Consider the following 17,477-nt stretch of genomic DNA (forward strand, 5'->3'; position numbering starts at 1 on the left):
AAGATGAAATTTATTTTAGTGGCTTGGGAGTATAGGCTAAGTGTTAGCTGAGAAGGAACTGAAAAGTGAGAAAGATCTTTTGAGATATTTTCGAATGAAGAAATATATTGACACGAGAGAGTTCAATTCAAATATATTGAATTGAAGAGATACATTGTTGGTGGGAGGGTTTTATCCTTAAATACAGGGAAATGTTAAAACAGGATTTTAAATGATGAGAATGATTTAGTGCAGAGGGGGTAAATGATGTGAATGAGAGAGATTAGCATGAGAAAATTCTTTGAACATCTAAAAGGGTTCATGGGTAAAGTTCAAAGGAGTTTGGTAGATGGGTAGGGTGGATTAGGAGAGTTGGGAACTCCTATATAGTGGCTACTATTTTCTCAGTGAGGAAAATTTAAAGCAATCCGTCCACTGTAATTAAGATTGAAAATAACATAAAGAAAGGGAAAATGCTTACCTTGTTCACTATTGTATCCTAAGAACTTAAATAATCTGTTACCTATTAGATATTTAATAGGTAATTCTTAAATTAAAAAAAAATGTTTAAAGTTAAGTCACAAGGAATTATCTTTTCAAAGTTCATTTGCTAATCATTTCCAAAATCATTAGGTCTAGGAAGAGACCTTTTGTTTCCTCAGTGTATTACAGCTACAAATACATTATAATAATTCTCTAAATGTTTATTCCCTCTTTCAAATCAGCAAATCAAAGCACATAAACTTTTTTTGTCTCATTAAATTCTTTTTTTTTAGATTGAAGTATGTTTGACTTATATTAGTTTCAGGTGTACAACATAGTGATTTGATATTTTTATAGACTATACTCCATATAAAGTTATTATAAATATTGGCTATTTTCCCTGTGCTGTACATTACATCTTTGTAACATTTATATTATACCTAGTAGTTTGTACCTCTTGTTCCCCTTCACCTATTTTCCACCTTCTCTCCCCCTCCCACACTTCTCCCCTACGGTAACCACTAGTTTGTTCTCTGTATCTGTGAGTCTGTTTCTGTTTTGTTGTATTTGTTCTTCTGTTTTATTTTTTAGATTCCACACGTAAGTGAAAGTATGTAATATTTGTCTTTCCCTGATTTATTTCACTAAGCATAATACTATCCAGGTCCATCTATTTTGTTTCATATTGCAAAATTTCATTCTTTTTATGGTGAGTAATATTCCATTGTGTATATACACATCTTCCTTATTCATTCATCTGTTTCTTTAGATTGCTTTCATATCTTAGCTGTTTTAAATAATGCTACTATGAACATTGGCGTGCATATAACTTTTTGAATAGTGTCACCTCACACCTGTCAGAATGGCTATTGTCAGAAAGACAAGAAATAGCAAGTGTTGGCAGGAATATGGAGAAAAGGGAACCCTTGTAATACTGTTTGTGGGAATGTAAATTGGTTCAACCACTATGAAAAACAGTATGGAGATTCCTCAAAAAATTGAAAAGAGGACTACTCTGTGATTCAGGAATTCCACTCAAAAGAAATTGAAAACACAAAACTTTTCTTTTAATCTTGGAAATACTGTTTTAGAAGAAGTGATTTAAGACCTAGTTGAACAACATCAGAAGAGCCTACCGTTAAGTATTTACTATAGTAATTTGTCAAATCATTTCTCTTTTATGAGCCTTATTTTTCTCATGTGTAAAATGGAGAGCCTTAATGCCCTCTTCACTATTCTGATGAAAGAATTAAATAAGAATGTGTTAGTGGGAAATTTTATAAAGGCAAATGTTATATAATAAGGGAGATAACAGTTCACAGATACTAACCTTAAAAAAAAAAGAAAAAAAAAAAAACAGTGTGAAGGGCTTCTTCCTCCACACTCTGTCTCTCTAAGTAACATAATGAGAATATGAGTCATCTGTGTTCTTGGAAGAGTAGTATATGTATATCCGTCTGTAGTATTTGGAATCATAATTAAAAATTTTAAATGGCACTGATACCTACAGATAAAAATAAGGAATATTCTGCTTTCAAGGCTTTAAGTTCTTTAAATTTAGTTCAAGATGTTACTTTTAAAGGCTCAGCAATACTTAGAATTTTACACTTGTAGAATATCTAGATTTTTACTTCTAGGAAACATAAATTGTCATAATTTATATTTTTAGAGATTTATACAATCATAATTTGTATAGTCATAAATTGTTTTGATATACTTGTATAATTTGTATGATGAAAACTAAACTATCAAATATAAAAATGCAAAATAGCCCCACAACCTTCTATGCAGTTAATTCATATTTTTCAAACGGTGGCACCGCTGATAACTATTAACCAGGCTTCATACACTTGGGAAGCAAGGCAAAGATCACATACTCATATGGTTGTAAGATCAATGTATTGCTCAGATCATTGTTAGAAATGATACAGTTTGAGATTGTTTTTCATTGAAGCTTATTTTTTGATCTAGTGTTCACTTTTTCTTGGTAATAAATATGCCTCTCACAGTTATAATCAGTTAATGCTCCCATGAATATTATATGTTTAAAAATAAGAAAAAAGTCCAGCTGTGTAACCCTTCATTGCTCCCATAAAAATTAAAGGATATGATTGTGTTTGGACCCCTCTGAAGGTTTGGGAAAAGGAACGGTGGAATACAAGACTTAGAAATCCAACATAGTTGGTCTCAGACTCTAGGGTATGTTGTAGACATTACTGATGTGCTTTCTGTGCAAAGTAGAGATGTGGAGTGGTCACTTGACTTTTATCAAATAGGAATGAAAGAGACCTAATAATACTGATCTCTCATTAGCATATAAATAAGGGACTGAATATTGTCAAATTTCAAAATGAAGATATAACAGATGCCAAGTAAATGTATTTATCTATGTCATCTGATTTAAAATGCTTTTAAAAAACCTTGAACCACACTTTCAGAACCCAAATGTATTGACATAGTAGTAGAACTGACACTCACAAATTCATGGTTTCTTTAAAGATACTAATCTCAGCAATGAATAGAGAAAATCAAACAGCAAGTATTGAAAGCAGAAACATAATTGGCCTGTTTGGGAAAAGTTTACTAGGGTAACAGTGACTAGATTCAACATGCAAGTGCCATCATGCTGAATGTTTACAACAGTTTTTGAGAGCCAATTATACTGTTTTTTGTGCAGGGACTGGAGATCAGCCAGATCAGTTGTTTGCACAAAGCCGCTTTGGGTCTGTCTTTTCAAACAAAAGCTGCAGAAAATGTTATAGCAAGGTTGAAGCTTTATTCCACTCTGGTAAGAGAAGCTTTCTTTTTCTTTGCTATAGTGAGAGTTTGATAAGAAATCCTTTTAAACCATAATGTGGTCAGGGAGAAGAGAAGCTGTTCTATGTAACAAGTCATAAAATGCTTTCTTTTCTTTTGAACTGTTTTTTCATGATGCTTTTTGCCTGTACGTTATAGTGAAATAAAACTGGAACACTAAGTCATACTGTAAATGTTAAATTTGTACTGGAGGTAGGGGAGTCTTAATGTACTCTTCTGGAGAATGAAATGTGGTGTTATTTTATGTTTTATACTCTAGATCTCCTGGTCAGGACAAAAGGAAAAAAGTCAGTATTCTGACACCATGGCTGTGAGTGAATCCATGTGTTTAAATTTTCCCCTGACCAGTGATGTTATTAATGCGCAGCAGCTCACCACCATAAAGCTTCAAGAACCCAACCAAATTTGCCCTCTGGGTTTACTTGCAGGCATTTCAGACCACTCTAGCTTCCTTTCATTTTAAAAATTGGAAAAGCTGGGGATAGTAATTCTGGGTGAGTTTGTCTGCATGCAGCTCTCAATAATATAACTTTACATATATATACAAAATACAAGATTTTGTTTTTCACAACAGTTTCTTCGATCTGTAATATGCTTCAATATTTCCACAAAAATCTCTCCTTGTTATAAACTCTAACTGAATTCATATTTGTCTAAAATGACAGGAAATAGTTGAGAATATAAATATACACCTATGTATATATACACATAAATATATACAAATATTTGACATGGGCACAGTTAATTGTAGATAATGGCAGATTTATACATTATAGTTATGTAATCCCTACAGAAGCTTATCGTTTTAAGTTTGCATTTATATAACTCTTCATTTTCCTTGTAAACGTTTGTTCAGAAAATGATGATGTAAATATCAAAAAGACTTTATAACCAGTCACCTGCCTTGAACGCTAAATCTATGTTTTGAGGTGAACTTGTCTGTAGTTTTCAGTAGCTGAATTACATGTGTGATTTTATATATATATAATCCATGAGATGTTAATATGAATCTTTTTAGGAATTTATCCCAGAGTAGTATTCCCAGCTTCAAAGGTGTAATCAGCTGGCAATGTCACTATAATAAGTCATTAATAAATATTCATGTTCATTTGATCATTTTCATAAGCATTTATTGACTGTCTACCTTGCTAGATATTTCAATGAGAAGAAATATGCAGCTTATAAAAGAAATGTAATATATAATATCTGCATAGATTTAAAGATGATTCAACACATGTACTTGAAAATAATTTGTATTGAGGTTGTAGCTAAGGAGAAATAGATAAAAGTATCTTACACACAGAGTCAGGAACAGGTACAACAATAAATGCAATGAGAATTAATTTTTCAGATTAAAAAATAATTCCACCCTTTAATACATGAGCCTGAAAAACTGTTGCAATGCCGTTTTCCCCTTTTACCCTCTTTTAAATTATGCATACATTTAATACAACCCATTTTAAGTACTTGAGCTGTGTACGTTGTACTGAAATATAAAGCCCTGCCCCTGAAAGAGAGTCTGGTCTGAAGGTGAGCTCAGCCAAAAAAAAAAAAAAAAATTATATCACCATGAGTCCTTATAGTTAAAATAATAATAATGATAACAATAACAATAATTCAGTTAACATTCTGTGGTTTCTTCCCTCTTAAAGACTGTATGTTGCCCTTAGGCGCCTGCAGCAGGCAACAACAAGAGCAGTAAGTCCCAATTCATTTAGTTTCCTCCTTTCCCAATTTTGAAATAAATTTCGGATGGACAAGAGTTTCCTTCTAGGGAAAGAATCATGTTTAATGATATATATATATATATATATATTTTTTTTTTTCTTTTCATTATCACCTTTACCTTTAGAAAATTTACTTTGTCATCACACACGCACACGCACATGCACACACACGCACTATTTCATGAGGAGGAAAGAAAAGCAAGTAGAGCACATGTGCCCCCTGATGAGTATGGCACAGCAGGATCCCCAAAATTTTTTACCTTCAAACCTTTACTTTTGCTATTTAGGCCAAGAACATGGTTTTTCTATTGTCTGATATCCAGGTTTTATCTGTCCTTTATGGCTTAGAGTAGAGGCCAGTTTGTATCATGATGTCTTCCCAGCATGCCTCATGCCCAGTCCAGGTAAAATTATCTCTTCCCCCTTTCAGCATTCTTATCACTTCGTCATTGTGTGGAGAAAAGGCTGAAGTTTATGAACAGCATGCAAATGCCTTATTTCATAATCACAAAGACAGTGAGACACTTTGTCACACATTCCCTCCTTCCAGACAATGTTTTCAAAGTCTGCTTTTTAAAATGGTACTTGTTAGAAATTTAATTTTTTAATTGCTTTTCAAATTTCCTTTGCCTTCTTTGCCCACCTGCTTTTCTAGCAGCTGATAATCTTGCCTTCTGTTTCACTGAGAAAGTAGAAATCATCTGATGGGGTCCCCCCATGTTCTTTTGCCTCCAAATCTAAAAAGCTTACTTCAGTCTACACCCATCCCTCTCTTTCCACCTTTTATAGTGGGAGGAAACACCCAAACTTATAACAGGGTTCAAACTCTCCTCTACTTCTGACTTCTCAGGTATTCACCTCAGTCTGCCAAATCTTTTCTCCTAATCATCAGTTTTATTTTCTCCATAAGATCCTTCCCACTGGAAGTCTATGTTAACCATGCATACCTAACAATCCGTGGCTGGGATGACACATTGCCCTGTGGATGCCATCCGTATTCTGCTATTGTCCACACACTTCTCAAAGAGTTTTTTGATTTTTGTTTTCTAGACACCATTTCCATGACGCTGTCTACCTCCACTTCTCTCCAATCTTACTCTACCTTCATGACTCTTCCAAACCTCAAGTAGCTATTTGACTTTCTTGTTGATAAATCCACTGGACACTTTTCAGTTCTCATCTTGCTTTCCCACCAGTATATGAAGGTTGACTATTCAATCCTTTTGAAACACTTTAACCTTTACTTCCCTGATACCACATTCTCATGAATTTATTTGGTTTGTTTGATTTTCCTACTTTTTGGTGGTTTCTTTCCCATTCTTTCTCTTTTACTGGACCATGTGTTTAAGAGTTCTACAAAACTCATGTAAAAGAATGAAATTAGAACAGTCCCTAACACCATACACAAAAATAAACTGAAAATGGATTAAAGACCTAAATGTAAGGCTAGACACTATAGGAGGAAAACATAGGCAGAACACTCTATGACAAAAATCACAGCAAGATTCTTTCTGACCCCCCTCCTAGAGAAATGGAAATAAAACAAAAATAAACAAATGGGACCTAATGAAACTGAAAAGCTTTTTCACAACAAAGGAAAACATAAACCAGACAAAAATACCACCCTCAGAATGGGAGAAAATATTTGCAAACGAAGCAACTGACAAAGGATTAATCTCCAAAATATACATGCAGCTTATGCAGCTCAATATCAAAAAAACAAACAAACCAATCCAAAAATGGGCAGAAGACATAAACAGACATTTCTCCAAAGAAGATATACAGATTGCCAACAAACACAGGAAAGGATGCTCAACATCACTAATCATCAGAGAAATGCAAATCAAAACTACAATGAGGTATCACCTCACACCAGTCAGAATGGCCATCATCAAAAAATCTACAAACATTCAGTGCTGGAGAGGGCGTGGAGAAAAGGGAACCCTCTTGCACTGTTGGTGGAAATGTAAATTGGTACAGCCACTATGGAGAACAGTATGGAGGTTCCTTAAAAAACTAAAAATAGAATTACCATATGACCCAGCCATCCCACTACTGGGCATATACCCTGAGAAAACCATAATTCAAAAAGAGTCATGTACCACAATGTTCATTGCAGCACTATTTACAATAGCCAGGACGTGGAAGCAACCTAAGTGTCCATCGACAGATGAATGGATAAAGAAGATGTGGCACATATATACAATGGAATATTACTCAGCCATAAAAAGAAACCAAATTGAGTTATTTGTAGTGAGGTAGATGGACCTAGAGTGTGTCATACAGAGTGAAGTAAGTCAGAAAGAGAAAAACAAATACCGTATGCTAACACATATATATGGAATCTAAAAAAAAAAAAAAGTTCTGAAGAACCTAGGGGCAGGACAGGAATAAAGACGCAGATGTAGAGAATAGACTTGAGGACACGGGGAGGGGGAAAGGGAAGGAGCTGGGATGAAGTGAGAGAATGGCAGTGACATATATACACTACCAAATGTAAAATAGATAGCTAGTGGGAAGCAGCCCCATAGCACAGGGAGATCAGCTCAGTGCTTTGTGACCACCTAGAGGGGTGGGATAGGGAGGGAGGGAGGGAGATGCAAGAGGGAGGGGATATGGGGATATATGTATACATATAGCTGATTCACTTTGTTATACAGCAGAAACTAACACAACATTGTAAAGCAATTATACTCCAATAAAGATGTTAAAAAAAAAAGAATGGCACTTCTAAATTTTAAAAACTTATGTATATCTATTATGATAATAAAAGGGGTATAATTTGTGCCATGGAGAACCTTAGTGGTGCAAGATTCTAAAAACAGAATACACTCACCACCTCCATGTTACCTGATTTTTCTTTTCAATGTGACTTGCAGGAATAAACTATGGTCCAACATTAAAAAAAAAAGAGTTCTACAAAACTCAGTATGGTCCTAATAATCCTCTCCCTATTTTTTCTCTCTCTCCCTCCCTCCCTTTCTCTATGATCTTCATTACTAACATTTAAACACACTTTTAAATATCAGCAATCTTACAGCGAAGTGTACCAATAGCTAGGTTCATCCTCTGATAAAATAGGGATATACTTGACAAGATATTAGATTTTGGATCAGCTAATAAAATACCCTCTACCCTAAACAATATTTGATGAGATTCTACCATGTTTCTATTTTGATTTTTCCTATTTTACTACTGAATGTCACTGTCTTGTTTCATATATTCACTATTTCTTTAGCTATACGAATAAATGGAAATGGAGAAAGAGGAAATCATGTGAAGGGCATAGAATAAATAGATTTTTATTATACTAAGATATCCTTACCTTTTGACAAAATAAGTAATAAAAAATGAGTCAACATATGACAAATGGTGCAAATGTTGATGTAGTTATCTTTATTTTGAGGTCTGTGAGATTCAAACAAAGATTCACAGTAGAGAGTTTTTAATCAAATTGAAAAGAAATGTCTGAGAAAAAGCTTTAAATATGGAAGTTATACCAATTAAACTGTTTTGGTTTACAATAAATAGGGAGAAAACTAAATTGCTTCACCCATTATTCTGGAGAATATATTTCAAAATAGAGTTCACTTAAAAGCAAATATCACTTGCTTTTTAAAAATAGTAATTATATAGTGGACCCCTTCATATAGTATTTGAACATTTATCCAGGATAAAAAAATTACAGAGAAATAAGACTAGAGATAATGCAGAAATGTTGAGAAATTATTGGAGAGGAGGAGAATGACTTGTATTAGGTATCAAGTATAATACATATATATGTATGACAATGTATCAGTGAAAAAAGGTTAGTGTGCCTGATGTGTGTGTGTGTCTGTGTGTGTGTATAAAATATACTTTGGTGTATAGATTGATATCTATCCATCATAGACATGCTTCATTTTGCTTTGCTTTGACTTTTCTAGGTGTACTATTTCTGGTGTTAATTCAAATATGATAATTCTAACTTGCCCTGTCTCTTTAAAATCCAGATTATATTCTGGGAATTATAAAGAGGTTTTTTTTCTATATTTCTTTCAAATGTGCTTAGCCCCATATAACAGATTCTTAGCAGACAAATTTGTTATTGTGTGAGATCCACTGGTAGATAAATATAAACGTTTGTTAGCACTTTTTATAGAGTCAGATGAGTACTATTCAGGAAGATACAACATAAGTGATTTCTGTTCAATTGAGCTAAGCTGGGTCATGGAGACTGAGAGAGATATTCTAACATCTGGGAAGCAGCCTCATAGCACAGGGAGATCAGCTCGGTGCTTTGTGACCACCTAGAGGGGTGGGATAGGGAGGGTGGGAGGGAGGGAGATGCAAGAGGGAAGAGATATGGGGACATATGTATATGTATAACTGATTCACTTTGTTATAAAGCAGAAACTAACACACCATTGTAAAGCAATTATACTCTAATAAAGATGTTAAAAAAAAAAAGAAACATTCCAAATGCCCATCAATAGGTGAATGAATAAACAAATTGTTTAAAAAAAAGGGGGGGGGGGGTTGCTGTTTTACACCACCAAGCTTCGGGTGGGCTAAAAAAAAAAAGAAATATCTCTGATACCAGGGAACATGGGATGATTTTTTAAGAACACTAAAAAGCTAACAAAAGGTCTCTAGGTGTGCGTAAGTAAGCTTGGCTTAAAAAAATTTAAAGCAGATATACTCATTGATAACTCCCTCGTTTTATTCATCTCAAATACCACCTCCTCAGAAAGATTGCTGTAGCTCCCCACTCCTATGGTCACTCTGTATAAACTTACCACACTTTCTCTTCATATAATTTATAATTACATGATATTTTATTATTTACTTGTTTCTTTTTGTCTCTTAGACTAAGGGAGACTAGATTTAACACTGTGTGGGAAGTGTGTGGTATCATCAGGAAAAACGTTGTGATTACTCTAGGTTGATAACCATGGCTACACTTTTTATGGGGTGGTCTGTTACGTAATTATCGTGACATGTAAAAAACACCCATAACATTATTTAGTTAACACTAATACTTAATGGCCAACACTAACACATGCACACACACACACACAAACACACATACACACACACACAGAGTATATTAAGGAAGCCAATGACATTTACTTAGAAAAGTAAAAAAAAAAAAGGAGAATTTGTTTTTTGTTTTCTTCTCATTATTTCACATATCTTTTTGTGAGAAAATACTCTAATTCATGACAAGAATAAATAAACAATCCCTACAATTAACTTATGGAAATTGTTCTCATTCATTACTTTCAATTCTTTAGGCAAGGCTAATTGTTAGGGCTACAAGATCCTGTGTTTGTCAACCTTTGTTTTAATTCTTCCACCACTGTCTGTGAATTTAGGCAAGGAATATAAACTCCCTCATCATTGTAATGAACATAACAACATTTCCATCTCTACAAAATGATTAAGATTAAATAAGAAAAAAATATATAAAGCAATTACAAGAATGCCTGGCACACATTACTGCAAACAGGTTAGCCGTTACTCTTTTGAGGTATTTTGATACTTCAGATATCCCCTAACAATTGTCTTTACATGATAATGCTCAGAAGGCAACCATACTTTCTTCTATTTCTAATATTTTTTTAGGTTACCATTGCAGTAACCATTTTACTACCCCAGTTTTAATAATCATCATTCCCACTGTCCATCTGTCCCTAAACATTAGTATGTTCTTTTCCTCTGTCACATATGACTGACACCATGCCTTATAATCAAATGTTAAGTCCTACAATTTCTTGTTCTCAAGTTTCTCACACCTGATTTCATCTTTTCCATTTCCATTAACATACCCTTGATTAGAAATAAATTTGGAAAATATTTTCAAAGAGGTTTTTGAAGAGAAACAAGGGAGGCTTTTATATTTATAAAAGATCATTTGCCTTAGGGAGTTTTGTATTAGATAATGGAAAATGCATACTACAACCTAAAGGTAACCTGAAATAGACCAAGAATCGTTGGTGTCAGATCCTCCATCAGAAGTTGGACAGTGACACTCTGAAATCTATAGACGTGACATGAAGTGGTATCATTAGTGTGTGGACTATCATTTTCACAATATACAACGTTTGAAGTCCCCCAGGGTAAATACAACATTAGGAAAGAACCATGTCTGGTTTTTTTAAAGACATTTTCTCCTTAAAATACCTAAATTGTGCTGGCATAAAATAATTTTGGACTCATTAGTTTGTTGTTTGGGGATGAGAAAAACTTAAAAATATTTGACTCAGGATGAAATTTGTATTTGTAAATATTTAGGGTAATATTCAAATTTTAAAAATACAACTTTTATTTTCAAATGTAACTGTAGTACAATCCAAATATAATCCCAAAGCTCCATGGAACACTGTTTGAAAATCCCTACAGCTCTGGTATGCAAAACAGAATGTGTTTTTTAATGACCAAGTAGATAAAGAAGCTGCCAAAACAGCAACTAGAAGTCAGGCTGGAAGAAGCATTCAGTGAGAGCTGAAGCTGGTGATCCTGCTGATACTCACTTTGGACACTGAAGTAAAGACTGCAAAGGGTTCCGTGCTTTAGCCAACAAGTCTTGGAAGTAGAGATGGGAAGATATTAGTTTTTATAGTAGACTCCATCTTTCACTCTTATTGATTTTGTAATCTTGATAAAATTACTTAAACTCATTGATCCTCAGTTAATTCAATAGACAAATATGAAGAATAATTACTCTCTCATAGGTTACAACAAGGATGGTGTACAAAGTTTTGGAGTACACATAGATTTTTAATAGCTGTTAAAAATGTTGGTAGAATCTTGAATGGAACTATATGGAAAGTCAGAGAAATCATTTGCAGATATTTGGAACTACAAATATTGCAGCTGCAAGGGAATTATGACTTTTCTTTCAAGTTGACAGTTAAACCTTAAATTTTGTTGACTACTACGTATATCAGATCATCTCTTCTTCGACCTAGTTTAACCTGAAAAACCACATGTAAATGTATGGATGAGGGCTCAAGATGACCAAGAAAAGTTGGTCCAAAATGAATTGTACCTAAAAAAGGTAAAGATAGATAGTTGCATGTAGGTTTTAAAATCTCATGTCCTATTTATCTTTCAATAATACATTTTAAAAATCCTAAATTTAACCTGGTCATGAGCTAAATTATATAGTGAATTGGTTGGAGAAGAAAAAACATATACCAAACATAGGATTTTACACTATGTTTAACTTTTAATTTATTTTATGATTGCTGATTACTTTTTAAGATTTGAAATAAAATGTACCAATTATTTAGTTATACAAATACGTATGTAATAAACAGATCGCTGATAGATAGATGGAGTCTCTTATATTATAGTTTTGATAAAATATTACTGATTTTATGCTCTGAAAAGTAAATGTGTGAAGAATATTACTTCCTTTATTGCTCTATTACATTTGCCACTAAAAAAAAAAAAAATCAGAATGTTTTAGTATCAGGATCTTGATGCTTAGTTCTTTACTGTACCAAGCTAAAAGAAACTGGACTTTCCAGCATACTTTTGTGAATGAGCAATGATGAAACTGAGGCACCTTCAGAAATTCTTTTCTGTTATGCTCCCTGACTTGCTCTCTGTAGATACAGTTGAAAACAAGTACTTGAGGAACAGATAGCCTTAGTTCAAATCCTAGTTTCATCACCCACCAGTTGTAAGAACCTGAGTACTTAACCTAAACCCTTTACAACTGCATTTCCTCATCTCTAACATGGAGATAATAGCATCTATTTTATAGAATTAAATGATAATCTAGATAAAGAATTCAGTCATGAATTATATATAATACATATGTTTCCTATTTCTGTAACCTAATATAAAGTAATTTGACACAGAGATTTTATGCTATATTAGATTTAAATACTCTATGTGAGTGAAAAGGTTCACCTTTTGTGATATTTTAGAACACATACGGGGATCATGTATTTCACTTCCACCAATATAAATATAAATGGAACAGAATTTCCTATTATTGGTCAACTAAAAATATGACTGCTAAGGATATGGACGCTTCCCTTCCTGAATCTCTGTGTGTGTGGGGGGGGTCTGCACATATGCAAGTGTGTGTGTGTGTGTGTGTGTGTGTGTGTGTGTGTGTGTGTGTGTATGTGAGAGGAGACTGAGAGAACCAAATTTTTCTATAATTTAATCAAAAGAATACTTCAGTTGGCCAAATACAGGCTCTATGATGTTAGAAACTCTTCATTTTGAAGGGATGGAAAGTGAAAAGCAGGAAATTATTTTAATATCGTAACATTGTAACTGTACTGATGTAGCATTATAATGATACTGTGTATAGTAGTCCCTACCTTTCCAGTAAGTGGATGATTCAAATCATGGCTATAAGTGTGTAGTACATGTCAATTTATGCTGCACATCATTCCACGAGGAAATCTAGAAAGGGAGCATCAAACCTGCCCATTAGAGGGATAAGGTGGCCCCTCCTTAGGAAACAACCTTCTTCTTTCCTAGAAGTACATAGAACAAAGCTATAAGAGTAGTATCCCAAACGTGTGATTTCCTTTCTTTCCCAATACCTCCGGCCCCTGTCAGCTGACATTAACAAGGCACGGACCCGTTAAATATGTGCAATTCTTTGCATATCAATTATATCTCAATAAAGTTGTTCAAAAAAATGAGGCATGTACACTCGAATAGGACAATTGTGTAAGAAGGCAGAGAAACATATTTAGATGTGATTTTTCTTTATACCTTACAACTGTAGGCGTGTCTCCATATAGCACTGAAGGAAGTATTCATTAGGAGCAGAGGCTTGATCCCAGAACCACTTCTGCCGCAAGTTAGCTGTAGAACCTTGGGCAGGTTGCCTAACATTCCTAAGCCTTTGTTTCTTTAACTGTGTAAGGTCAATGATACTTGTTAATTCTACATATGATTTTTATACTTTATATGTGAACATTACCTGAGATGATACGCATATTTATTGTAATGTCTGGTGCCTTACAAATGATTAATAAATAATAATTATTAGGATTTTATTATGATGATATGTTTCCTCTTCTACTGTTCTCATTGTCTAGTAATAAGGAAGCAGGCTTTGAGTCAAAGGGTGAAGGAATGGCAGCATAAGATTCTCCATTTTCTTCAGATGAAAACACACACTAATGCTCAAAGGACATTGCTGAAATAGGAAATACCCAGAAAATCATTGGCAATGATGGACCACACATTCAGAGTAGTGAAGAGGCAGATGCCATAACATATTGCCTATCTAGATGAGCATTAAATAGGTGGTATCCCTCTAATATTGAGAATATAGTTTCAAAGTGAAAGGTCCTCATTAGATTTTAAGCATGTGTATTGTGTTTATATAGCTTCCTTCTATTATGGAAAGAGGAAAGTGTTTACCATGAAATAGGGCATACAGTTATTGATATAGGTATAGATTTTTATTATTACTATCATTAATGAGTATACCATGAAATAGAGTATATAGTTATTGATATAGGTATAGATTATTATTATTCCTATCATTAATTTTATTAGCACTCTATTTAAATTATGCAGAGACAGAGAATCATTTGTAAGGTCCCTCTATAATCAGAAGTAAACTTTGTTAAACAAATGCAAGTTTAATACCCTTCCATTGACCTTACAAAACCCCAAGGTATTGGTGAAGTTATATGCATGCAGGACTTTTAGATTCTCATCGGAAAACGATCATCATGTAATTTTCTTTGGTGTTTGGTGCAAGACACTACAGATCTTGGAGCTGAAGAGCAAGAGAATGGACTCAGTGCTAACTAGAACTTGCCACTCTCAGGATCCAAATCATCAAATACAGATGTAATATGTACAACAGTTTTGAAAATACCAGGCCACTGCATATCTCATTCTTCTTAAATTACGATGAAAGTCAGCTTGGTGTAATGTTCAGGCCAAGAGATCTGGAGCCACTGCTTTGCTGCCTGAGCTTGAATTCAGAGTCTATCACTTAACAGTTGTGTGGCTTTGAATAAGTTACGTTATCTCTGTGTGCCTCAGATTTATCATCTATGCAAGGGATATAATAAGATGTATTCCACAGAGTTATAAGAATTAAAAGATTTAATAAATATGGTCTCTAGAATAGTGCCTGGCACAAGAGACTATACTCTATACAACTGTTTGTAATGATGATGATGGTGTTCAAACCTAGCCAGTCTCACTCATGCATCAGTGGATTTCAATGCTTTAGGGACTGAACAGATATCACTTAGAACACTCAGCAATTTCTTAGTTATGACTGTAAAATTAATTTGGTAATTCAATCAGAGTAAAGGCGAGCTTGAAAGCTAATTGTTAAATCTAATAACAACAACAACAACAAAACACTATGGCCCAGAACTCTCTTTATATATCAAAGGAAAGGTGCTAAATTTTACTCGAAGATAAAGACAGAACACTGTATACAACGTAAGAAGTTCTTCCATCCAGAGAAAGCACAGTACACTTCCAGTGATTGCTGGAAAAATAGGTGGGTAGAATTTAAAGAGAAGGGTTAAACCTCTTAACAACCATAAGAAGCACTATTATTATTCCTCTTTCTACACATGAAGAAATATAGGATTAACGATGCTAACATGTAGATGAAATGGTTCTGGAACCTAGGTTTTTCTGACCTAAACCCAGTGTTCCTAATACTTATTTCCTTCTATTATATGTTTTATTATGTATGTCAGTTAACCAATAAGTCTAAACTGTGAAGAGAAATCTCACTTTAATTTTTATTTCTTGCATGCTATCACAAATACTCAGGGCAATTTTTCTGATTTGCTAATCTATACTAAGAATTTTGATTTCTATATAATTATAGTGAAAGTGGAAGATTATATATACAGAAAATATAAGCCCCCTTAATTCCCCTTTGCTCTGCATCTTTGACACATTTCTAAATATCTAGCTTGTATGGTTTATGGACCTAAATGGACTCATGTTTACAACAAACGTCCTCACTTTGACTTTCTCCTTATTGAGAATGTGAAGAGTCTTGCTAATAATTTTCAATGTATTTAGGAATAGATATTTTAACACATCAATATTTGTATTTCCCTAGTTTTTACTTTTAATCTCTTCTACTATGAGGCACTTCCAGAATTTTTGACCATGTATTTATAGGACAATATTTGTCCTATAAATACACAAACACCCATTTATGCATGTATTTATGTATATACGCACACACATGTGCATGCATGCATTCGATAGGAGAAGGTATCATACAGTTGACAGTCAAATTCTTAGTTGTCCCATTATAGAAAATTTCATTCATTTTGATGGAATTAAAAACAAATTTGGTTACCATATGGTTTTTGAAACTTCCTAAAGACAATTTTTTTAATTTAAATACAATATTTATAGACTGATATAATATTAACACTCTGGCTTAAATAATTTTATTTTAGGTTAAATGACAATAATATTGCTTTAAAGCTTTAAAAGTATTTTACTTTTAACATTATTTTATTTACTCCACTATGACTGCATAATGCAGTGAAACGCATATTTTGACACATAGAAAATATTTGTGTAGTCTTAAAATGTTCATTAACTTACTAAAATAGTAAAGTTAGGAATAATTTACATTCAAGCAAACAGTATAGGCAAAGAGAGAGTTGCAAAAAAAAACCTCATAAAATACAGCTGATTTTCTAATTTTTCTTGCATTTTTCTTATAGCTGTCCTCAAAAAGACCATTTATTTTGATGTTTGTGCAGATTACTTTCTGCCCATTTTCCATCTTTCTACACTGCACAACAAAATGTATAGGTGATAGCTCTCAGTGTTTGACATCGGTGGCAGAGATTAGCAGGAGTGGTGACTTTGACAAATCAGATATATTAAGGCTTTGCTGGCAGGATCCACTGCTGAAAAGCTGGTTTATCATAGTAACCAAGATACTTGTTACTTTTTTCCAAAAAAAAAGAAAAGCAACATTTTTCAGAATAGTGTATTGAAATGGAACCTAATTGCCTGTACATCAGAATTTTAAATTATTTTGCAATATCCTTGTTGAGTTTTGTAACATTAGCCAAATATTGACCCGTATCATTTTATTTTATTATTTTTTTTTGTTTTTTTTAATTTTTTTTTGTTTTTTTTTTTGTTGTTTTTTTTTTGTTGTTGTTTTTTTTAAACATCTTTATTGAAGTATAATTGCCTTACAATGGTGTGTTAGCTTCTGCTTTATAACAAAGTGAATCAGTTATACATATACAATATGTTCCCATTTCTCTTCCCTCTTGCATCTCCCTCCCTCCCACCCTCCCCATCCCACCCCTCTAGGTGGTCACAAAGCACCGAGCTGATCGCCCTGTGCTATGCGGCTGCTTCCCACTAGTTATCTATTTTACATTTGGTAGTGTATATATGTCCATGACACTCTCATACCCTGTCACATCTCACCCCACCCCCTCCCCATATCCTCAAGTCCATTCTCTAGTAGGTCTGTGT

At 33.7% G+C, this 17,477-nt stretch overlaps 1 protein-coding gene across 5 annotated transcripts in view; it reads left to right on the plus strand.

The window, feature by feature from the left end:
- MGAT4C (MGAT4 family member C) overlaps nt 1-17,477 on the plus strand; it is an 828,975-nt gene that overhangs the window by 434,484 nt on the left and 377,014 nt on the right. For 2 of the 5 annotated variants that reach the window (XM_082419025.1, XM_082419019.1), the window contains one exon: nt 3,140-3,250. The exons of the other annotated variants lie outside the window; for them this stretch is intronic. The gene's annotated coding sequence lies outside the window, so the exon portion shown is untranslated. The remainder of the gene's footprint in view (nt 1-3,139; nt 3,251-17,477) is intronic. 5 annotated transcript variants of the gene reach the window in all.

Source organism: Balaenoptera physalus (assembly GCF_965194825.1).
Source record: "Balaenoptera physalus genome assembly, chromosome: 13".
Taxonomy (NCBI): domain Eukaryota; kingdom Metazoa; phylum Chordata; class Mammalia; order Artiodactyla; family Balaenopteridae; genus Balaenoptera; species Balaenoptera physalus.